This window comes from Pinus tabuliformis, chromosome 1_2, assembly GCF_031772625.1.
Source record: "Pinus tabuliformis cultivar Carrire ecotype Pingquan chromosome 1_2, CPIR1, whole genome shotgun sequence".
In the NCBI taxonomy this organism is placed as follows: Eukaryota; Viridiplantae; Streptophyta; class Pinopsida; order Pinales; family Pinaceae; genus Pinus; species Pinus tabuliformis.
This window is the reverse complement of record NC_142298.1, coordinates 108657865-108682275: the sequence shown is the minus strand read 5'-3', so window position 1 is coordinate 108682275 and position 24411 is coordinate 108657865.

Genomic DNA, 24411 nt, shown 5'->3' with positions numbered 1-24411 from the left:
CCAAATTGGATTCTCCAAGGAAGAGTTATGCCAAATCTCCCATAGTGACCTGATTATAGACTACTTCTTTAGAGCAAACTTGTACGGCATGCCACATGTCCCTGTTTCGACCTTTGGCTCTGAAAAATATATACAAGAAACTAAAGTCCGTCTTATTTTTGTAACTTCTTATGAAACTTCAATCCGATGCTCAGAGAGAAAGTTATGAGGATTTTCCCTAGGTCACCTGTTTGGAATGTAATTCAGGAGTTTGCAAAAACACCAACTTCCTCAGATCATATCTCCTCAAATATAGCACGAAAAGCTCTGACATTTAGACCCAAGGTTCAGTGTGATTTATTCTCAAATGGGTTTTTCTTTTCACTTCTAAAAAATCGCAGAAAAATGTTATAGTGAAAATTCCACGATGACCTATTTGAAGCAGTGAACCCTAGAATCCAAAGCTCTGATGCCAAATGTTATGAAACTAGCTCACTAAAAGATAGGAAAGATAGATCAACGACTTAGAATTTAGCCTCTTCGAGGGGGCAAACTCCTTTACATTACATAAATGAACAATTCTTGGATGATTCAAATGACAAAACCTCCTTTCTATATATAGTAGTCTAAGGAGTCACTATATAACCTAGCCGACCTAACAATAATAATATAAAGCCACAAAAATAACAATAGAGGGATTCTATGGGGCAGAGTAATAAAAATATGGGGACAATAGGGGCGCAACAATATTAATAACGGATACAACTACAACAATAATGGGGTAATCACTAGTATTATAGGGACCTAACATTCATTCTTCACCAACAAATTTTCCACATTATATTTTTCTTATATTTTTGGCTACCCTCATCATGTTTCTCCATTTCAAGAATGGTATGCCTGTTTTCCTAGATTCAGTGGAAGTGTAGATGGAAACCCAACCCAACACCTTTAGGAATTTCATGAATTCATGGAGAAACAAGGTATTCTTCATGAAGATGTGAAAATTAAGTTGTTCATATATTCTTTGGATAACTAATCTAGGATTTGGTACAAACCCTACCTCATGGAAACATATATTCTTTGAAGAGATTTCACATAGCATATAATGAATTTTGTGAAAGATTATATCCACTAGGCTCTCTATTTGAAGATTATTGTGAACATTTTAATGTTGAAAATATTTCCAAGAATAATGATGTTGTCGAAGATATTTATGGAGCTCAACTCCAAGAAAACATGAACTTGCATGAAGAAGCATTGCCCAATATCAAGAAAAGGAAGAAGGAGGAAACCTATGTAAAATAATTTCTTCTCAACACACTTATGAGCTTTACTGTATTTGCTATCACAACTGTAACAAAGCCCTTTTGATCTTTTTTCTTCCAATTCTTTTGATTTCAAACTTGTAAGTTTTGGAAGGCTAGGGACCACAAATCTTCCATCTTTATAGTTGTGAGTGGTAATCTTCCATGTTTCCATAAGTTTGCTTTCCATTTTTTTGCCAACTTGAATGCCTTCTCTAATGGGTCAGGTTCCCAAAGACAAACCTCATGTTGGATGTTATCCTTTAAAGTTTCTATGAAAACATCAACCCTATGCTCCTTTGGAATATCTCTTACCCTTATATTCAATTTTTGGAGGTCCTCAATGTGCTCCATCATTGAGCCCTTGTGTTTGAGATTTATCAATTGACTAAAAAAGGAGTTTCTCTTTGTATCCTCATAGTGTGTTATCATTTCTTCCGTAAAAATTTTCCAAGTGACAATTTTTTTACCATAGAAAAGCCATCAAAACCATACAAATAGATTTGGTTCCAAATATAAAGTTGCACTGCGTACCTTTTGTGTGTTTTTCACATTATGGAGATCAAAATATTACTCCATTTGTAGTATCCATGTTACGGGATCCTTTCCATCAAACTTCCTCATATCGATCTTTCGAACATGGTGGGTCTTCAATCCAATGTTAGAGTCTATGAAATCATGATTAATTTTTTTTTTTTCTCATCATGAGTTTCCTTTACTACCCTTTCGCCATTAGTAACCATTTCTTGTAGCAACTTTGTCAAATCTATCTTCAAATCTTCCATGTTGCCTTTCAAATTTTCTTCTAAACCATCCATCTGCATCCACGACATTCATATTAGCTTCTAGGCCATCCATATTATCTTCCATGCCATTCATATTAGTTTCCATGCCTTTCCTTAACCCATCCATCTTATCTTCTTTACCTTTTGTGAGAGTGAAATTTGTTGCACTTGGTCTCGTAATTTTGATATGTCATGTTGCATTTCTTCATCTTCTTCATGATTCATGCTAGAGATTTTAGGTTTCTTGGTAGGTGTTTCCATCTTCATTCTTCGGGGAATCAATTAATGATAATTATGCTTCGCTATGCCCTTTCAATCACTTAAAACTAACTTTTCAACCCAAACTTATGCAAATTTTAAAAAGACTAGACACCTTTTTTGATTCGTAGGATCTCAATATTGAACCTATTCTATCTTTGTAATTGCGGATCTCTGAGGTCTGAAATCTGTTCCTATGGTATCCCTCCAAATCCTCTTTCCAATGCTACCAATCTGATGGAAATTTGATTCTCCAAGAAATAGTTATGCTGAATCTCCCAAGATGACCTGATTATATAAGTTTTTAGTAGATTGAAATTGTACGAAGTTCCACATATCACTTTTTCAACCTTAGCATTTGAAAATGATACAAATCAAACTAAATTCTGTCCTCTTTCTATAACTTCTTACGAAATTTAAATCTGATGCTCAAAGAGAAAGTTATGACAATTTTCCCAAGATAAACTGTTTGGGATGTAAGTGAGGAGCCTGAAAAAACCTTAACTTCCTTGGATAATATATCTGAAAATGTAGTGACCAAATATCTAAAATTCAGACTCGATGTTCATCGTGATTTTAGATCAAATTGGTCTTAATTTCAGCTTCTAAAATGTCATAGAAAAAATGTTATAGCAATAATTTCGTGATGGACTGTTTCGAGCAGCAAAACCCTAGAATCCAAAGCTCTGATACCAAATGTTATGAAACCATCTCACAAAATAGAATAAAAGAAAGACAAATGACTTCAAAATCAACCTCTTCGAGGGGGAAACCTCCTTTACATTACACAAATGTATAAGTCTTTCATGATACAAATGGAAAAACATACTTTCTATATATAAGAGTCTAAGTGGTCACAATATAATCAAATGTGACATAATAATAATAATAATATAAGGGCACAACAATAAAAATAGTGGGCTTTTATGGTGCACAATAATAGAAATATGGGGACAATAGGGGCACAACAATAACAATAAGCACTACAATGACAATAGTAATGGGGGAATCACTAGTATTATATCGACCTAATAGGTGTTGCATAACCATAATAGTCCGAGTCATGGGAAGCTACACAAAAAGAGGAAGATGAAAATGGGGTTAACAAAGAGGCTCCATTTTATGACATACATCCTTCAGATGGAGAAAAAGGTATGCGCATATCCCAAAGACAATAACAAGAAGAAAATGTGTGCCAACAATTAAGACAATTTTTTCTTCTAGGGAGATCAACATTGTTGTAGATTCTCAGAAGGATTTTCTTACAAGCAAGTGGGAAGAATATTACTGGAAACAAATTTACCAAGAAGATCCCTAAGTTGAAGATTCGAGCAGTAACCATGGCTACCCTATGAAAAAACATTCATGTCAGAAAATCACTCAAGAAAATGAAGCAACCATTTTTTTTCTCCGATCCATTTTGTGACCCAATAGTTGAATACATGGCATCTTTCTTTGGTTAATAACATACATCAGTTCCAAGGTATGTGCCAAAAATATTGTCTGAGCTTTCCCTGTGGTGCATGCCTATTTTAATTGCTGGCTTTCAGGAGAACAATGTCATAATGTCTAGTACTAAGACGTTGGGTTGGTATCATTGGAAGGTTGAATTCACTAGAGTGAATTAAGCCCTATAGATGAGTAGGAGCAATAGGAGTTGTAGATAAATAAGCTCATTAAATGAGAATTAAATTTACAATTTTTAGAAGTTATAGTTCTACATTTCGGTATTTATAAGGAGGAGAATTCCTACAAATAAATTTTCGAGGATATTTTCTAGTTTTACAAATTAGATATATTTGTGAATCTAGGCTCAACAAGGCTACTAGTCTGTAGGTTCTTAGTTTCTTGCTAGCAAGGCACTATCCCTAGTTAGAGCCGACGTTGTAACCTCTTCATCCTCCCTTTTATTCTTTCATATAGCAGAGGAGAAAAGTAAAATGGGATTAAAAATAAGAGCAAGGCTGAGGCATTCTCAAGGGGGGACTTGAAGAGGAGATTAGGAGGACTGGTGCAAATAATAATAGAATTTGAAGCCATTTTTCAAGAATAAAATGAGCTCAAATACCACATCATACTCACTCAGCCAAAAAGTGCTTTGGAAGAGATTTTGAATGGTAGTCATCAATTTGAAAATGGAATCCTCAATCGTGAGATAAATCCAGTCAAAGTTGGTGACCACAAGCCAAAGCATTGCAGAGATGAAAGGTGTTTGGGTGAGCCTTTGGTCTATATCCAAAGTTGGCTTGAGTTCCATACTCGGTGGCAAGTCTAGTGGAACCTCTACATAAAGCTTCGAGCAGATGTAGCTGACATGTTAACAACAGAAAATAATTATATTCGCCACAAGTGGAACCCAACCAACAGAAAGTTAATATTGAAATAAAGTTGAGTGATGGGATATAAAGGAGAGGGTGGGGACCACCCAATGGATTTACCCCAACGACATTTTATGAGTGCACAAAGTTAAGCATCGAGAGTGGAAGACTATGATAGTTTCATCCCTGCAATGGTTCCGTAGAAGTGCATCCCGAAGGACCCATAGATGGTGTGAAAACAAAAGTGTCAAGATCTAACTAAGAAGGCGGTGTACAACCAAAAATAAAACCTCAGAGTAAACATAGAGGGCATAGCAGTGAAGCATCGGGAAGAATCTGAGTGAGTGGGATCCAATCAATAGTAACACTCTGATGGTGTGCCCTGGAGGGATAATAAAGAGGACTTAGAAAAAAGACCGAAGGAAGGGGTGCCACCTTCACATTGAATGGGAACAATAAAAAACAAGAAAATAATGTTCATATCACCATCAGTTATAAGGTTTCCTGGTCCTGAAAAGCATTTCAGTGGGCTAACTAGCTCATAGAATAAACCAACTCTAGCCTCAGGAATGGTCAACATCAACTATCAGGGGACCACCTTTTCCATTCACCCTATTGTCACTTTTTCTATCACTTGTCACATAAGTTCATCAAAAGATATAGAAGCCTCCTAGAGAGAAGCTATGGGTTGATTGGAGACCATTCCCTAGGAAATATTAAAGAGAGGAGTGATTTTAAAACTTGGTTGTGCTCTAATTGTCACTTTTTGGAAAATAGATAATTGTGGGTGCTTGGTTCAATAGTCCTTCATCAAGGTAAAATCAATAAAATACATAGATCTAAATACTCAGGGGGTAAATATGGATAATCTCAAAGAGGAATGGCTTGTTGTGGTGGCTGACACACAACAATAGGTAGCTTAACATTGTTGTTGTAGTATAGGTAAACATCAGGAAGTAAAAGGGAAATAGATGTAGAGGGATGGGCATAGTACATAATCCTTGGCAACAATATCTAGCAGAGATATGGAAGGGTGAGGAGATGAAAATGCAGAAAGAGTGGAGCACTAATTAAGGTCCCAAGCTCTATGCATCATGAATACATTTGTCACCAAATAACATTAAGTAAATTTGTGCACATTACAGGTACATAAGTAAATATGTAGTTAACACAAGTACCATTACTACTTAGTAGCAAATATACAACCATGAATGAGAGTGATACCAACAACTTCATTACACTATTTCAAAGGAGGAAAGACATACATGAAGTGATAAACAAAGGGGGAAAACATATTGCGCATTGCTCTGATAGGAATCAACAAAATAGTTTCATTAACCTTCAAGATGCAGTCCAAATCACCAATCCATTTTAATTCAAAAATTGTATATATCAAGTCCCTCATGAACAGGGAAATAGAACCAAAATGGAACCACATAATTCTGTCCTCTGGGTTGAAAAATTATGGAACCTTTGTTAAATGTTTCTTCCCCTTTTTTACAAGAAGAGGGGAAGCTTTGGAAACAATTACAAAAATATCTTAGCATGAGCTCCAACTATCTGATTGACTAGCTGCCTCAATGTGCAAAGGCTATGTCACCCAATCATTGCAACAAAATTATTCATTCTTTAAAATACAATCATAACAAAATAACAAAACAACATAATAGAAAACATGGGAAAAACCTGAATGATGACTATAACCAAAATATCTCCATGCCACTTCTTGTGATGGCCTCTGATCAAGCCATGTCTTTTCCACAATGAGCCTCTTTTGTTACTCACTTGATTCCCTTGTCACTTTACGCTATTAACCACATGAACTTCCTGAATTCTAGAGCTAGAAGCGATTAATAGTGTTGGCCTCTATGTTGCTTGGGAATCATAGCTGTCAACTCATCCATCTCTCTAAAATTCTTGTATTATGATTTGGAAGCTTGATATGCCCAGTAACACTACCATAATGATATACCGGAGATTCACATTATTGGAACTTTATGCTTAAAGGACATTACAAAACAACGAGTTATGATGTTCCTTTGGCCCCCTTTGTTTAACCCCCTTTCTGCATTTCTCATCATACAACCAGGGGTTGTGACTAGTTTCTTAGCCTTAAGGTGCTAGGGCCTTTTGTTCCTATTCAGGGGCTATCCTTTCTTTGTAAATTTCTTTGTGCCCTTGGCTCTATAACTTCCTCTTGACCATGCACTATCCCAATATCAAAGCCCCTCTCATCAGCGGTTTCCAATCGATGACATAATAGGGGAGTTGCGACATGCTCATCCTTTGATTGTCGATCTTCAATTATGATGTCATCATCTACCATGTGGGACCTCATGAGTGGTGACATATGTCACCCTGGTTTTCACCCTAGGCCCCCTAAAAATTCCATAACTGATTGCCACATGTCGTGTCGCACTACCATGTAATGATGACGTCAGCTGACACATGTCCTTATTAGAGCCAATCATATGCCAACATGTGTTTTATCGTGGCCAATTGTGTGCTACCACTCATCCTTCTAGAGGAGAGAGAAAAGGGCCTATCTGCCCTTGGTGTTGCAATGAAATCATTTGTAAAATTAATTTTGAGTTCCCTGTCAATTTCACACACTATCGGAACTTTATGAGATATCCCAACATTAAAAGGTTGTCATATATTCAGAAGTCCTTATTTATGATTGTGTTGTTGTGATATTTCTTGATTCTTTGATCTTCCTGCTCCAATGTATTGGATCTCTGATGTACGATCACCAATCCACTTGTTGTCACTGATGTGTGATTGCGAATATGTGATCACTAATGTTCCATGTTGTTGGAACTTCGATATGTGATCTTCAATATCAAACCCTCGATATTCCTTCATTCCTAAGGCTTCAATGCTTGAAACTTCAGAAGGATATATCTTTTGATCCAAGAATCCATTTTTGGAATTCCATATATCATTGGAAAAATTATTCATAAAACTTTATAATGGAGAGAGTCTAATTTAGAATTCGAGTCCTTTTGAGTCTTGGAAGATGTCAGAAAAATTATCTTCACTTTCGCATTCTTTTGACAGCTAAAAACAAATTTTATAGTAGGTGACAACACACCCCACCAAAGTAGGGCGAGCACACCTGCCACCAATGTGCCAACACAACAATGACATCAGCAAGAGAGCATAATTTTTATAGGGCTGAGGGCGTCCCCCCTCCACTTTCCATCAAACCTGGTGGCTCCACATATCATTCCCAAACCTCTCTCCATCGTCTTCCAACCCACACATCACTCCACCGATTTCCAATCCTAGCAGTTGAGTTTTAAATTTGTTCCTTTTTCAACGGTGTTCCTCAGTCACTCCTCTAATTCTTTGCCCCATTCAAGCATCTTCTAGTGTAGATAACCTCCAATGCCACCATGCTAAATCACATTCATGCATCATGGATTTTAATCCCGATGAGTGAAAGGTAATGCCATACAAGAAGGGAGAGCTCCAAAAAGGGACAATTTAAGTAGTTAGAGGGAGAAAACGATAGGTGAATTGGTAGGTAATCGTGGGAGGAATACAATGGTAGAGGTTAGGATGGATCATCAACCAAAAATGAACCTAGATAATGGAGCCCGATTCCACCTTAGGAAATCAGAGGAATCACAATGGAGATATTTTGTTTTGTCAATTATGACCCCTCATGTTTCCATGTTTGCTAAATATTCTATTTGAAGAAGGAATCAAAATATATTAGGTAAACATTAAGGCAGTTAGGCCATTAGCATGCTAAGAAATTTGGGCAGTTCAAACAAATGTAACATTTAGGATAATTTTGTAATTATTTGTTTGGACTCACTCCCAATAAAAAGTGATGAAAAAATCATTAGAAAGGTTTGATTTTCTTGTTCGAGAGGTCGTAATTGTTTTGGAAATTTTTGGGGATTCCAAGAATTAGGATATGTAATATGTGTGTCATTTGATGTGTATTTTTATTCTACCTTCATGTGTCATTTCATGTGTATTTATATTCTTTTCAAATTGTGTAATTGTAGTTGTTGGATTCACTCTTAAGTCACATATTTAATTATGTTGTGTCATAGGAAATGGTACCTGTGAGATAGCATATTTAGCTATGTTATGATATAGCAAATAGTACTTGTGAGATATTGATTTGGAATACTTAAAACACGGTCCATAATTATTTCACCTCATTTCCTTTATCTTTTGATGATTCTACTAGAATTTAGTGCGTAGGATTTTGAGTCTGTCTAGCTCTATGTAGTGGGTTTCTTCCGTATATTCCTTCTTTCCCCCTTTACTCCAAGAGCCAACCAAGTTGCATTCTCTGTGTGTAGGCCACCATGTCTAAACATGTAACCTTGGGAATAATATATTTTTTATGTGTCTAATGAATTTTCTTCAGAGTAGGCTATTTAGACCAGTTTTCATATTTTTATTTCTAATACTTGAGCAAAACATATCTATCCTTCAGATACTTTAAGATGTCCTAGGCATTGACTATTCTCTTTAGCCTGGGGGTCATCTTTAGGAGTAAAAACACTCATATCCTATCTCTTATCCCTCCTCTCCTCTCTCTCTCACTCTCTCTCCATCTTTCCCTTGTCACTCCATCTGTCTCACTCCCTCTCTCTCTATGTCTTTTTCTTCACTACACCTCTTCTTCTCTCTCTCCCCTCCTCTCTCTCTTCCTTCCTCTCATGCCCCCTCTCCCTCTTCCTTCCTTTCAACCCCCCTCTTTTTGGGCCACTAATTTTTCCTTATTATTATCACTTTTTGATACCTATTTCATCCATTTCAACCTTTCTTTATCACGTCATTTAATTATAATTTATCATATAATTCCATTTTATAATTATTGATGCTCTTATGGATAAATATTATTTTTCTCCTTTATTTTTAATAAATTGCTGATTATTATGCATGATTTTACCAATGATGGTTTATCGATGTATTTTTTGTAACATCACTCATGATTTTAGCCTCCAATACCTTTTCCAAATTGAAACTTTGATATCCAACTCACAATTAAATATTCCAACTCAGAAATTCATTGGAATAAGAAGTGATAGTTTTGCATTGGACGTTCCAAACAAATGAAGGAGAATCTAGAAAATATGAAACATGGGTTTTGTCCAAAACAGATAGAATTAGTAGAATATTGAGTTGATTTCCAAAATTCTGTTCGTATTAAGAGAAATGGAAGGTTCTTCAAAGACGATTTTCTCAAATTTGTTGTTGCAGCCATTTTCCAATTTCATCTAGTTGCAATACCAAATTTGACTTGTTCCTGCTGAATGTTGATGAAAAGATATTTCAAATATGATATTGTTGATCAATTTGTTTTGTATAATCCAAATTTGTAATGGAAATCATTTTGTAATCAGCTTTGTTGTAACTTCCCTTTACTGTCTGTGTATTTAAATGAGAACAGAGATAAATAAGAGGGGGAGAATTATAGAACTAGAGGATAATAGAGGAGATAATTAGAGATAATTAGCATATAGGAGATGGAAAATTCTTAGATAGGATGTAGGAGAATAGGTAAGAGATAAGAGATGAGAGGATGGACAATTGTTGAATTTGAGGCAAAGCCAAGAGCTTCGTTATGTTGTAATTGTTTCTCTCATATGCTTTAATGACGAAAGTTATCCATTGAGTTCTACATTCATTATTTGTAATCCGATTTGAGTTATTTCTCAAGACGGAACTGAGTCTTGGGTAGTTGAGCCCACTACCTTGGACGAGGTGCTACCTTGAACATGTAAATTAATGTAGTTATGTATTTGGTTATTTGAATTTCAATTATCATTTCTTAAAGTATATTTCATTTCTTTGAACTAATTTGTCGTTTGTTGCATTTACCAGATTTGTTATTTCATCCAATTACCAGATCTAATTTAATTTGTTGCTCTAGATTATCATGAATTATGTTGAGTGCAATAGATTAAATTTCCAATTCAGTAATGTGTGATTTAATTTAGCAATGATTCAAGTTGTGTGATTAGCATGATTACTTTTCCAGTCATTCGCGTTCTTCTTTCTAATTTTAGTTTTATTATTCAATCTTACATTTTATTTCTTATTGAATGAGCTTGATAATATAGAATACAATCATACAGAACTAGTGTTAGTTGTTGGTAATGTTATGCATATATTTTGTCGACTGCCTTGAAATAAAAAGACACTCCTCGGGTTGATAACTAATGTCTAGGTGATTGGTTGTTTTATTTATTTATTAAGCAATTAATAAATAAATTTCCAACTCAGTAATGTGTGATTTAATTTAGCAATGATTCAAGTTTTGTGATTAGCATAATTATTTTTCCTGTCATTTACTTTCTTCTTTTTAATTTTAGTTTTATTATTCAAGTCTTACATTTTATTTCTTATTGAATGAGCATGATAGTATATAATACAATCATATAGAACCAGTGTTATTTGTTGGTATTTTTATGCATATATTTTGTAAATTGCCTCAAAATAAAAAGATGCTCCTTGGGTTGATAATTAATGTCTAGGTGATTAGTTGTTTTATTTATTTATTAACCAATTAATTTTACCCAACATTTTGGCATCGTTGCCAGGGAGATTACCACACTAATATCTGGTTGCAGATGGATACCTGACTTCATGAGAGTTGGATATTGAATATGGAAGGTAAGAACCTACGTGTGCATCCTAGGTAACTAGTGAAGGGTCTACCCTCATTAGTCAAGCTTATGTCATATAGCATGTACCGATAGAAGTAGGAATTGTAGAGGTAGAATTTTGAAAAACAAATCTCATGATTTCACTTAAGTGGTGATGGAAGCACCACCCATTTCAGTAACCAATTGATAGGAACATTTGAAGGAGGTGCCTCAAATAAACACATGACGAACATCTTCTATGATGGTAAGAAATGGCTCACATTTCTACTTTTGAATTCCCTATCAAAGATCTAGGAGGAGTGACACAAATGCACATAATTCTACCATCTTCTCTACCAAATTTTCATGGTTTGGCAAACGAAGACCAGATACATTTTTTTTTGAGTTTGAAGTACTTTGTAGGGGATATTATTATTGTACTAATTATCAAAGGTTGAAAGTGTTTCCTCTTACTCTAAAAGGAGAAGCTCTCTGATGGTTCATGATTCTTGGTGGGAACTGCATCCGAACATGGGAGGACATGAAGAACTTATTCTTGAAGAAGTACCAAGACTATCACAAGGCCGATGAAGATATTTTCAATATGATACAAGTGGAAGATGAAATCTTGGAGGACTATGTAGAGCGATTTCGTTACAACCTTAAAAAATCAAAGCATAAGAATTTCAAAAAAGAGGTCATAAAGACAATCATTCTTTATGGAATCAAAGATGGATTTTTAGAACTCTTAAATCTAATGGGAAAAGGTGATGTTTTTCAGTTATCATATGATGATGTTTGTGAATTATGCATAAGGTATTCAAGAGGAATCTTTAAGGCTCGTAAGAATTCTAGAAAAGTTTCTTCTTTCTTTTCCAAATTTACTACAAGAACGGGAGATATAGGAGTTGAAATCAATGATTTATTTGAACATTTTAAAATTGATTTTATTAGCTCTCTAAATTCATAGTTGGATGTTTTGAAGGTTCAAAAAAATCAAGAAATTGAAGAAGTGTTTTTCTCTCATTGCCAAAAGGAGCATCCCATAGATACTCACTCTTCCTTATCTAGGATGGAAGTAATATATCAAAGAGATGGGGAAGCTGTAACAAGGTCAAAACCATGGAAATCATGACCTACATGTAGGAATGAAAAATTAGGGTTTGGAGAGGGTCAAAAAGGGTATTTTGACAATAAAAATTTCCCCAATTTCTAGCCCCAACCCTATGTCACCAATAAAATATTGTCAAGTTGAGAACATCAATGATAGCTCAAGGCAAGACCAAGCTCTCTAACTATTGGATTCAATCAAAATCCTAATTCACAATGACACAAATGGCTCCTACAAGAGATGTGGGAACCTAAACCAATCTTAAATAGTTGGGAAAAATTCTGGAGAAACCTTCATAAAAGGTGTATTCCCTTCTCACTCTTTCCAAATAAGTTCCATTGGGCCAACTTGTCTAAAATATCCTCTCTATCTTGCAACCATACCACCTTGAAGCGAGGCACCAATTTCTATCGATAGAAGAAAATTGGTCTGAAATATGGAAACAAATATTTTGGCCCAAATTTTCCTTTTTTCTATGGCTATTGATGCAAAGCGAGCCTTTAACTTGGGACAATATCCAAAATCACAATTACCAAGGGGCATCATTCTATCCACTATGTCTACCACATACTAAATATTTAGAGCATCTCTTAAATATTTGTTCCTTTTCGGCAACTCTATGGTCCAAACTCAAGGAAATCCTCACTTGCTCATATAAGGATTCTAGTCTCCTTCCCATGTTCACCTTCTTTAGGAAAACTGGAAAGAGCACAATAAAAGAATCTTGAAGGTAATATCCATCCCCTCTCACTCCCTTTGGAATTCCATCCTTTCTAATATCAAGGACTTTTTCCTCTCCCTCACTTGGTCTCCTTAAGATTGGAAAGCCTCTACTAGTGAAGCAAGAATCCTTCAATATTTATTATCCCTTACTTTCTTTCCACCTTCCCCCCTTACACCCTTCACTCATGATTCACATCTAGCCCTTCAACTTGGTCCCCCCTTTTGCCTTCCTTCTTTAAGCTGAATTTATAAAGGGTGTCTAAAGGAAATCATGGTCCATTAGCATATGGAATAATCATACATGTCCATGAAGGCCAACCCATATACACACACACACACTAGAACTCTTGGAATCACTAGTAACAATGTTGTGGAGCTTATGGCTCTCATTATAGGGCTTGAAACAACTCACTACCAAGGAATTACCAAGCTTCTAATTAAAGGGGACTCCTAATTCATTGTGAATATGCTCTATAGAGTTCAGAATGACACCTTAATTCACATAGTCTCCATGACTTGGTGCCTCGAATATCTCCTTAGTTAGATCCGTACTATTATCACCAATATCTTGGTGATCTTTCCTACACATGTTGGATTGTCTAGAAATAAATTGATGATATACTAGACAATTTTGGTGCCTGGACTCCTCTCCCATATCCTCCAATTAGAACCTTTTTTTGAATTCCCCTCTTAAGAATGTGTGTTGGAAATGTGTTCAAAGAGCCTCTTCTACCCCATATGGGGTTTTCCTGAGATGAATAGGGTGGGGCGGGGGGGATGTTGTCACTATCCCACCTAGCGAAAGGACTAGGAAACCTGGTAGCATGCCCTCGTGATAGTTTTTATGGGACTGCACTAGAGCATGTCATCCATAACTTATATTAACATGCAATCAACCCTTAGTGACATTCTAATTTCTCCATTGGTCATTCAAATATTTTCTCATGCTAACCAGTGGAGGTAGCATTTATCCCCTGCACTGTGGCTTACTATCTTGTTTATTTTTAGCATTATTATGTTAGTAGGGGATTGCAAATTTCCTTGAGAGACAACCGAGAATTGTAACATTACTACTAGTACTTTTTCTCTGCTTGGTTCTTTGATGCTTTGGTCTTGAAAACAACATTCTGCTCAGGTAATTTTATGGTATCGATAAGAAGGTGTTCATTCTTAGTTTTAATTGAAAAAGAATGTGGATGGTTGATCTGAATTTAAATAGGAATGCAACAAATTACAAAGACAACCATAAATATAGAGATGCAGCAGGAGTAATACTTCATTTCATTCATGTAAAATACTGAAATATTCTTACAAACAGAAATGGAAATAAACTAGCTCGGGTGATGGTAGCTTATCTCTAAGGAGAGCTGTGGCAGCTACATGCCTCTCAATGGCGTTACAATGTGGCTCAAGGGCCTTTTTATTATTGAACAATAATAGCAAAACATAAACAACCAAAACCCTAGCCCGAGGAGATGTAAAAACAAGAGTTTATGGGCCCCTTTGGGGTTAGTTAGGAAACCAACTTACCACAGTCATGACTTGGTCATATTATCTCTACTGGATGCACATGATACTCTGTTGGAAATATCTCTTTGAGGACTACGAAAAAAAATTATCTTATCAAAATTTGTTGGCAATAGATTTCCAAGAAAATGTCATTTAGGACCTCAAAATGGCTCCAGAAGTTTAGGACCTGAAAAACTGCTAAAAATATTAAATTATGCTACAATTAAGGAAATTGGAAAACTGAAAGCAACAATGGTGGGGTTCCAAGTGGAATTGGTGGGTCAACACCAATATCCACCTGGATCATTCCCCCCCCTTAGGAAGAAATGGTCCACATCGGGTTGAGTTCCTCCATGAGATGAGGAAACTTCTCCTGAACTTTATCCCTGGTGAGCTGCTCTGTAATCTTTGATGTGTCCAGTAATGGTGGGAAGCATGGTCAAGGGTAGTCGACATTGATCACTCAATGAAAGCCAAGGAATGGGGGAATTTTGTGCTCTAAAGCATTGTTTTCCACGTCTTTGTTAATCGTGTAAGGACCAATCAGAGTGGTCTGAGCTTCCGATGGGCTCGCATAAGGCATTCTTTCTGCAAATGCATCCAAACTTTGTCACCTAACTAAAACTTGTGTGATACCTGATGTTGATCATGTTGCTACTTGTACTTGGAATTTTCCTGAATGGAGTGGTGATATATCATCCCGTTGGGTGGATTTTCTCTGGGAGTCAGATCAAACGAATGCTTGACCTGACAGTTTAACAGTACCCCTATCAATGACGAGAAGATGTCCCTATATCCTTTCATGATCCTATCCACCTACTTCTTCTGCATGGAGGAAACCTTCCCGAGGGCCATGGATGTGGCTACGAACTTCCCCTTACTTTAAGAGAAAACCAAAAACAAAATAAATTTCCTAGTCTGGGAGATGATCTTACTGCCTTTCTTAGCAGAGATCAAAGAAGTGGTGGTATGTGGGGCTACCTCCAGTATCCTATATAATGTATTACACAAAGAAATAATAACAACGCAAAGCCTTGACTCATACACAACATGTTGCTTCCACAAGTATGGTTGGCCTAATAATACATCACAAACATCAAGAGGTGCAACATCTCACAATACCTCATCTGTGAAGGGATTGATGCTGTAGGGAAGGTAACACTGTTAGTGGACTCAGAGATCTCGCCCTTGGTAAAGCAACCCGATGTTGTACGGTTGTGAGTGTGGTATGGTTGGTAGTCCTAGCCGCCTCAAGACCTCTGCTGAAATGAAGTTCTTTTGGCTCCCACTGTTAACAATGAGTTGCAGCAACGAACCCTTAACCCACATTTGTGAGTTGAAAGGATGCTCCCCCTACTCCGTTTCGGGGTCATTCTTATGGATATTAGTGGTAGAAATAGTGATGATGGGCTCCACATTAATGTTTTGCTTCCCTTTTTCATTCTTCTTATCAAGTTGTGACTCAAGGTCGGAACATTCATATGATTCTAAAGCCTTCAACTTGGCCACTAGTGACTGCTTGACCCAACACTCACTTGTGTTGTGAGTGGGGCTCTTCTGGAACTCACACCACTTTCTTGTGTCCTTCTTTGACTCTGTGGTGTTGTTCTTTTCTTGCAGCTTTGATGAGTTGTCTTGGGTCACCCTGCCTTGGCTTTGTCATTTGTTCTTCAGATTTGCAGATCCAAAGTTCCACTTCTTTTGTTTAAACTTCTATTTGATCTTGAGAACATATCAGTATGCCATGCTGAGAGAGGAGATTTCCAGGAACTCCATCTCGTCCTAGATGGATCTATGTATGTAGTCGTAGTACTTGAGTACCAAATGTTTCTCAGAATCCTTAATACCCAACTTCGTGTGAAGGGTATGAAAAACATTGGTAAAATTTGGCACATCTTGTTCCCTTCCCTGCAACAACATGGTCCAATTTATGTATTTGTCCTTGTAGCTCTCGATAGGGAAGTACTGCTCCTTGATGGCGTCTCAAAATGAATTCCAAGTGGAAGTGGCTGAAAATAGTGGAAGTGGCTGAAAATAGTGAGTTCGTACTTTCATCCTTTTGTCGCAATAGGTTTCCCACCCATCCTTGATGTGGTGGGGGTTTGAGTGGAATTCGCTGGTAGCCACCAATATCCACATGGACAAATGGTATATTTCTTCCCCACCATCATTTTTTTATGTTCTTGAGTCATCTTTCTTCTACATGTTCGTAAAGTTTCATTCGGTTCCCAAGCTCAAGATTTTCTACTCTTTATGGCCTTCTGCACATTTCAGTAAGTGGTCCCTGGAATCCTCTTACCCACCACTCTCTGACCTTTTGTACTCCTATTGGTTTTAGCTCCTTATTTTGTCCCTTGAACTTCTTTTGACCTTCATTCACTTAGTTTTCTTTTATCCCTAACCTCCCTATAAACTCCACTGGTGCATCCTCCCAAGGCATTTCATAATTGGACATTGGTATTCCATTATAATCAATCATTCAGTCACTAGTGGGCATAGTTGGAAGCTCCCCGTGGTGGTTATTCCATTTTTTTTGTGCCCCATTGGTTATTCCATTTTTCTACTATGGACTTAGGCCCACTCGCTTGATTGTATGTCATGGTCTCACAATACTCGTTTTTGTTCCTACTATTTATTTTTAGCCAGTTAGGCTTGCTACTCTCTATTATATGATTTTGGACCACTCCATTCATTTATCTTGTACCTCTCTCTGAAGAGTTCATTTTTTGTCTTTGGTTGGGTCTCCCTATGCAAGACCAACCTATGACCTGTAGTACTAACATGTAACTCCCATTTTGAAGGTAATACAATTCATCACACAAAAATAAAAAGTATTTCTAGTAGTAGAACACTTCTAAACTTGTATCTTTGTTATGGATTCTATTCTCAAGACAAATTGAATATATTGAGAAAATTTAGCCTTTCCTACTACATAGGAAGTTCATGTCTCAATTAAATATTACTAGTAGTAGGAAATTTTTAAACTTGTATCTTTGTTATGGATTTTATATAGTTTTTAACTTTTCTTCAATGTGAGAGAAAGGGGCGGGGTTTACTATAAAAGCTTGAAAAATATCATGTGGTCTCATATAATGTGAATTTAATTTATTAAGGTATTTTATCCAAGGAAAGTCTCATGGGATCCCCCCTCTTCCTCAATAGTAGCTTGTAGCATGAAGAGATTCAACCCAATTTGAATCTGCGACCTATATTTCGCTCCCCATTAGAATTATGCATAGAGACAATGTTTCAATTAAGTGATCTATCTCATGAGAAGTAATTTTATCATTATATATTTTACTTTAATGATAAATAGTTAAATAAAAATGAATTTAAAAATCATATGAATCAAATTATTTAATCAACAATATAATTGTTTTTAACAAACTTGTAAAATTTATGCAGCGGAGTATTAATAATTAATATATTAAAAGACAATTAGAATATCAAATAAATAATAAGAATATGTAGTAATCTATAAAATTAGAGATTATTTTTATAAGTTTATGAATGCATGTATTTTTAACAATTTTTACCAAGTACCTTCCAATCTCAGTGTTTCATTTTCCAACATTCTAATCATGGTATCCTAAATCCAAAAAATTTAGTCTTAACTCGAATAAAAGTGACATAATTTTTTCTTCAAAATATTCAAATATATTAATTATTTCGCGTAATTTGACATTGAAACCGTTCGAATTTTCTCAGGAGATAATCAAATTTGCTCGTAATTATAATTTGCTCATTATTTGGCATCATTTTGCAATTTGATTCTACCCTCTATCCTATCGTGTAATGAATTTATCTGGACAACTCCTCTTTCTTTAGATGGAGGCACAAGCAAGTTGGTTTTGTTTGGAGTGTATGCAGTTTCCAAAATCTTTTTGGACGATATTATTTACATGTTCTCAAGATAATTCACAAAATTGTATCTACTAATGATTCTTTTCCTGAAGCATTAGAGGGTGCTGAATGACATCCTTTGTGAGCATGTATGGATTTTAAATATTGAATCTCTGCAATATTAATCCCACAATATATGGTTGCATTATTATCAAGAAGTGGCAGCTTGGTGTTTGGAAAAAAATGAGAGGACTTAGCTATTCAATAATGTGTGAGCCAATGAGTAAACTAAAAAATTTACACTTTTAGGTTGTTATTAATTATATAATTTTGTTATTATTTTCATTTTTGTGGGTTATATCAAGAAAATTTTATTTCTAATGTTACGATTTTTAATATGGATATGGTTTGAAAACTTTATTTATCACTTTTATTATAATGAGATATTATTATTTTATCGTGTCTATATTATGGAGATGTTAATCAATATTTAATTTTTAGTATAGAAAAGTATTTTTTTAAGTGGGCTAACTTTAAGTTAGGTTAATTTCCAATGTTAAAATGGAAAAATAATTTGTCCAATTATGGGATGCTATAATTAGTATATGTGAGACGCAATCAAATTTGAATTTTTATTCTCAATCCATATTCATACGATTTAAACATAAAACTTAATAAATACTAAACTCTCTATAAACTAATTGGTCTATACCTCATATGTTAAAAAAATATTATCAAATATAATTAATATAAAAAATAAAAAATAATTATAAAACCAACCTAGATCCACCTTAACACTGGATCTATCAAGTATCGTGAGCGATCAAATATTTGGAAGTGAAAACCTCTTTTCTAATTGCGAAACTTGAGGAAAGGTTTGCACCTCAAGATATTTCATCCCTCTCGGTGCTTGATAGATCTGAGGTTCAGATGAATCTAGGTTGGTTTCAATCGTGTGCGACCATGCAAATTTGATTGAATATCTAATTATTCTAATCATTTTAAATATCCTAAATATGTCTAAGATTAATATGGTCATTTTAATATTAAATTTTATTAATTACTTTAGTTGTTTAGATGATAGAGACTACTAATAACTTGAATGATGAAAAATGATGAAATAATTTTTTTTTAATGTAAAGTGATAATGTGACAATGTTAAATAATAGAAAATGTGAATAATAAGAACACAATCAATTACAAATAGTCTTCATTGTGATCAATCTCAAACTATTTATTCTATTGTTCCTACTTTCATACCTATTAGTTTTGTCATCTTTTCATATGGATCACATGAAAATGGTAGTTGAAATTGTAGACTATTCAAATATTTACCTTGAGTTATTGTACTAAATGTCATACCTTTTCTCTCTCGTTGTCCAATATTAATAGTATCTTTCTCCAAAGTCAATTATTATGACTTATGGAGTGTTAAACCCTAAGTAAGCTTTAATGGTAGTTGTTTTCTATTATCTTGTTTAAATGCAAAGTGACTAACAATGTTGAATGTTAAAAATAAGAATATTAATATCATAGTCAATTACACATAATTTATAGTTTCAAGAAGCAAACATTTAAGTTAGGTGACCATTTTATATAAGATGAAAATTCAAATATGTTATTTATCATTTATCTATTGTAACATAGAAATAAATGCACTTCACCAATAATTTTTTTGTGCTTACACTGAAATCAATGCACACTACTAATCTAATCTCTTTTAAATTAATGTGCAACATACATCTAGTTACATCAAACTAGAAATCAACATCTACATTGAAATCAATGCATTTAGTGCAAGCAATCTAATAGGATTAGAAATAAACATTTACACTAAAATTAATGCATCTAGTACAAGTAATCAAAGAGGATTAGAAATTAACATCTACACTAAAATAAATGCATCTATTTCAATTAAAAACTAAAATATTCATGGCTTTCTAATTTCAACATCTTTTTCCTTTCGTAAAATAATTACATACTCTTCCTCTATGGTTAATAATGTTCAATATTATATAATAATATATAATATTTGTATTTGTATCAATGCATCTCTTTCTACTTCCATCTCTCTCTCCCCTAAATCTCTACTTATTCTCTCCCCCTCCCTCTCTCTCTCTGCCTCTCCCTCTCTCTCTCCCCCGTCAATCTCTAATTATTCTCTTCCCCTCCTTCTCTCTCTACCACCATCTATATCTATATCTCCCTCCATCTCTCCTTTTCTACCTCTCTATTTCACACCTCAGAACATGTGTTGTCTCTCTCTCTCTATATCTATCTCTTCCTCCCTCCTTCCCTCCCTTCCTCTCTCTCTCTCTCTTCCTCCCTCTCCCCTTCCTACATCTACATATCTATCTCCCTATCTCCTTACTTGTCTCTCTCTCTCTCTCTCTCTCTCTCTCTCTCTCACACACACACACACACTATCTCCCTCCCTCCCTTCTCTCTCACCCCATCTCTCCCCGCTCCATTTTTTGTCTCCCTCTCTCTCCTTGTTGTACCCTCCTCATCTTTCCTTTTATTATTTAATATAGTAGAGGATATTTGTTCTTGTATGCAGGGAGGGATACAAAAATCCAGAAGAAAAAAAATGGGATTAAAAATCAAAGTAAGGCCAAGGAATATTCAAGGGGGAACTTGAAGAGGATCTGAGGAGGACTAGTGCAAATAATAAAAAAATTTGAAGCCATTTTTTAGGCAGAAGATGAGCTGAAATACCACATTGGACTCACATAGCCAAAAAGTGCTCTAGAAGAAATTTCAAATGTAATGCAGAAGTCCAAAAATGGTCTCCTAGATTGTCATACAAAGCCAGTAAAATTTGGTAACCACAAATCAAATCATTGCAGAGATAAAAGGTGTTTGGGTGAGCCTTTGGCACATAGCCAAAGTTGGCTTGAGTGCCAAACTTGATGGTAAGACTGGTATAACATCTACACAAATCTCTCAGCATACATGGCTGACATGTTAGCAATGGAAAATAATTTCATTGGCAAGTGGAACCCACCCGACAGAATGGTAAGATTGAAATAAAGTTGAGAATCAGGACATAAAGGAGCGGGCAGGGTCCACCTAGTGGAGTTATCCCCACAACATGTTACGAGTGCATAAATTTAAGCGTGAGGAGTGGAAGACCAAGATGACATCATCTCGGGGATGGTTCCCCAATGAGTTCATCCTATAGGATCCATAGATGGCATAGAAACAAACACACTGATATGTAACTAAGTAGGCGGGGTCCACTTGGTAGTAATGCATGGGAGGAAACAAATAGGGTGCATAATTGAAGTGCTGGGGTGCAATTGAGCAAGCGAGGTCAACTTGGAAGTAACACCGTAATAGTGTACGCTAGAAGGATAACGATATCAACATAAGAAAAGGACAGAAGGAAGGGACCTGACATCCACATTGAATGGAAACAGCTAACAAACGAGAAAATAACAAGTGGATGACCATCACTTTAAAGCTTGCGTGGTGCCGGAAAGAATTTTAGAAGGGTAGCTAATACAATGGATAGGCCAATGATAGCCCCTGGAATGGTCAATGTCAACTCTTAGTTATGGCCGATCAATGACCAAGATTGACTCTAGGGGGGTCAAGCCCTTCTCCCAACCTTGTCCATTCACTTCGCTAGAGTAGGGAGACCACACTTTTCACCAACATGCCAACACAACAACAATGAAAACAAGTGATTGTGATTTATGCATGGCCGAGAGCCTCCCCCATCCACTTCCTATCTAAACTAGTGACTCCACATGTCATTCCCAAAACTCTCTCCATAGGCTTCCTACCCATACATAACTCCACCATGTTCTCAGCCTATAAAGCTGCCAAAAACTAGTTGTTGAGTTTCAAAATTGTTCCTTTTTAAACGTTGTTCCTTGATCTCTCCTTTGATGCTCGTCCCCGTTCAAACATCAACCAATGCAGAGCACCTACAATAACACCACACCAAATAATGTCTCTCCACCAGGGATTTTCATCTCGATGGGTGAAAGGTGACACCGTATAAGAAGGGCTAGCTATAAAAAGGGGAAATTTAAGGGGTTAGAGGGAGAAAATGATAGGTGAATTGGAAAGTAACCATGGGAGGAATACAATGGAAGAGGCGTGGCTGGATCATCAACGCAAAATGAACCCAGATAATGGAGCCTGAGTCCACTTAGGAAATCATAGGAATTGGCAATGGAGATATTTTGTTGTGTCAATTATGACACCTCATGTTTTTCATGTTTTGTAAATATTTGATTTCAAGAAGGAATGAAAATCTATTAGGTAATCATTATGACACCTAGGCCATTCAAATTCTAATATAGTTGGGTAATTCAAATAGTGGGGTAGTTCATATAGTCATAGCATTTAGGATATTTTTGTAGCTGTTTTCTTGGACTCTCTCCCTATAAAAAGGGATGAAAGACCCATTAGAATGGTTCAATTTTTATGTTCTAGAGGTTGTAATTATTCTAGAAATTTCACGAGTTTGGGCGTACTAGATGTAATTCATTCTTGAAGAATAGTGAAGACATTTATGGGGATTCCAAGAATTACGATTGTAGTCTATGTTCTACCTCAGTGTGTCATTTCATGTGTATTTTTCTTCTTCACAAATTGTGTAATTGTAGCTCCTATATTTATTCTTAAGTCACATATTTACTTATGTTATGTCATAGTCGACGGTACCTATGAGATTGTAGATTTACCTATGTTATGATATAATAGATAATACATGTGAGAGATTGAGTTGGCCTTAAAACACACTCCATAATGTTTTCAACTCATTTCCTTTATCTTTTCATGATTCTACTAGGATTTAGTGCATAGGATTATGTGTTTTTCCAACCCTCTACATTGGTTTTCTTCCTTATATTCCTTCTTTCCACCCTTATTGAAATGACCAATCAAGTTCAATATCTGTGTGCAGGAAACCATATCTAAAAATTTACTCATAGGAATGATATATTTTTTGTGTATATTGAATCTTCCTCTAAGTAGGGTAATTGGACCAGTTTTTATAAGTTTATATTTAATTCTTGAGCAAAACAAATATATCCTTGAGATACTTTAAGATGTCCCAGGCACTAACCCTTATCCTTGACCCAGGGTTTATCTCTAGGAGCGAAAAAATCTTCTATCATTGTTGCCGAGGAACGAATCATAAAATATTTCATTGGGTATAAATTTGTGCATTCCTTTGTCTCGTGAGCAAAGGAAGTGTGGGTTGAGATCTCTCACCTAAATGGTTTTTCAAAATGGCTCTTACTGAATTCTTGGCCAACAAATTTTCCCCATTAGATTTCTCTTCAATTATTAGTTACCCTCATCATGTTCCTCCATTTCAAGAATGATATACATATTGTCCTACATTCAATGGAAGCATAGGTGGAAGCCCAACCCAACACCTTAAGGACTTTCATGAATGTATGGAGCAGGAGCGTAGTTTTCATGAAGATGTGAAAATGAAATTGTTCATCTATCCTTTGGATAAAGAGGCTAGGCTTTGGTACAAAAACCCACCTCATGGTGACATATCCTCTTTGAAGATCTTTCACATAGCATATAATTATTTTTCCAAAACATTATATCCACGAGGTTCTATATTTGAATATTGTTGTCAACATTTTAATGTTAAAAATATTTCCAAGACTAATGATGTCGTTGAAGATATTTGTGGACCTCAGCTCCAAGAAAAGATGAAGTTGCATCAAGAAGCATTTCTCGATGATCAAGAAAGGGACGAAGGGTACATTGTAAAGTTGCAAACAAAGCCTCAAAGATCTTATTTTGTGGAATTTAATGGTTTTGCTTTATATGATTTCTATGACTCAGATGGGGAGTTAGGTGTTGCAGAACCACAATAATCCTAGTCATGGGAATATTAATAAAAAGAGGAATCTCACAATAGGGTTAAGAAAGAGGCTCAAGTTTATGACTTACATCCCTCGCATGGAAAACAAGGTA